We start from the raw sequence: 2,284 nt of genomic DNA, 5'->3' as shown, positions 1-2,284 counted from the left end.
AACACCCCACCTGGGCGCTCCCACCGCCTCCCTCAGCATCCTTCTCTCCTTGAAATGTTACTAAGGGACAGGCCCGACGGATCGTTGCTGAAGGCAGTAATTGGCAAACTATGTAAAATCTTGTAAAAGCAATTCATACTAATAATCTTAAGATGGGATCACAAAAGAATGATTCTACCAGACGTAAATAGTTGCTGAACACGAATTTCATTGAAGTATGTTATTCTATTGTTGTTCCAAAATACATAAATCCATGCATTTCTTCCAAGAAAAGCAGAGAAAAGAGAAAAAACAAACAGAATTGACCTAAGATTAAAAGTTACCCATAAAAGGAACTGCATTATACCTTTTCATATATGCATGAAAAAATTGAGATTTTCTGTAGCAAGGGATACAAAGGCAGAGACTGGGAAATATCCTTCCTTTTACTAATACACATCTGAAAACGGCCATTGGCTGTTTTTATGACTCCGACTGGACAATTAACACCAGAGAATGAACTGTGATTACTGAGACCACTCACACTAATATCCGTCACCTGTGTACACCTCACACTGGTACCCCTCACACTAGTATCCCTCACACTGGTACCCTCACACTGGTACCCTCACACTGGTATCCCTCACACTGGTACCCCTCACACTGGTACCCTCACACTGGTACCCTCACAGTAGTCTCCTAACCTCCATCACACTAGAATTCTTCACAACCTCCCATCCTCCTCCTAGCCACGGAGGGGACAGGAAGCCAAGAGTAGTCAAAAGTACAACTCTCTACGTGAAAACCCTAATTGAGTGGGGCCTTTCAGCCCCCCATTTGAATGCAGCAGGCTGGGAAGCTTTACTGATTACTTCATCGACCCTGTAATGGGGTGCCTTGTTTGCATGGCACTGGGCTAAGGACCCCTTGAGTGGTCATCCTGTGAGACACAGACCAGAGGTGAATGGAAGGCATTTTGTGTTAGCAGTTATCAAGAGACCACGAGGGAGAGATCAATTCAGGCTCAAGAGGAAACGTCAGTGTGGCATCGGGGAGAGGGGAGCCCCAAAGGAGGGGATGGTGTGGAAAAAGCACAGGCTCCTATTACTGAATGCCTTCCCACCTTCAAAAACATAGAATAACACGTCAAAGGAAAAGTAAATGTCCACCTCTTTGCTGCCAACTGAAAAGATGAGGGATGCTTCCTCTTCTGGAAATCATGCTGCATGTTGCGGGGTCTTGGGTTTCTTTACGGGCAGCTGACTCGTTAGAAAGTCTTATTAGAACGTCAGCAACTTAATCGTCTTGAAGGGCTCTAGGCTAGGACAGCCCTTCGGGTAAAATTCTCAGCAAATCCTGTCATAATGGATTTGGGGCTAGGAAGCAGATTGGCATCTTTTTGAACACAAACTTCATGGAGTCTGTCCTTAGAGTCAATACCTAGGTTATCGAGTGAAGCTCTGGCATGTCTTCTAGGGGGTCACCATCTAAAATGTCCTTGCAGAAACCCCAGCACAAGTGGACAGGTATTCAATCATGAAGTTATTTAGTAATGCAGACGTGTATACTCTAGAAAATAGCAATTCTAGAGAAGAGTTCTATCGCCCTAGAGCTCGCTGGGTATCCACACACCTTGCACCCAAAGCACGTGGCGTCCTGAGCACACGAGGTTGGACCGCGGTCCTGGTCCCCCACTAGCTCACGGTCCAGTGGGGGCTGATGCAGACAGGCCTGCTGGTCAGGCTCTCAAACCCTGGGGGCACTGGGCGTTTTGTCCCGAGGAGGCGGGACTCTGAAACGCTCAGAGACCTCAGGGAGTCTGGCAGAAACCGAGCTGGACGGGGTCTGGCACAGCCAGCCTGTCACACCCCTCGTGTGAGCAAGGGAACTGGACAAGGTCGATCTATAAGGGCAGACAGGCCCCTAGAGCCCCTGTGGGCCCCCAGGTCGAGAGAGCCCAGACACGGCTTCCACCCCATAGGCCTAGAGAGCGAGCCTGCATCATATACATCTTCCTCCTTGCTTTTCTAGAACAAAAGGCATGCATGGCCAGACATGAGGGCCCCAGATGGTGGAGGATCACAGCTGAGATCTCCCCCAGAATAGGGTCTCCCCTGGGGCAGGGCTTGAGGTACCCTTGACTGGGTGAAGGATTAACCAAGAGAAGAACTTGGAAATTTCCAGAGTTTTCACCACAACCACAGGCTACGATGTGCTTTTACATGGAATTCTAATGCCTCCTGACTACGCCATAGAACTCTTCTCTTTGAAGGCCTTCCTAGACCCAGGCAGAGGGTTCACAGAA

This window comes from Phocoena phocoena, chromosome 18 (genome assembly GCF_963924675.1).
Source record: "Phocoena phocoena chromosome 18, mPhoPho1.1, whole genome shotgun sequence".
Classification (NCBI taxonomy): domain Eukaryota; kingdom Metazoa; phylum Chordata; class Mammalia; order Artiodactyla; family Phocoenidae; genus Phocoena; species Phocoena phocoena.
This window is presented reverse-complemented; position numbering follows the sequence as displayed.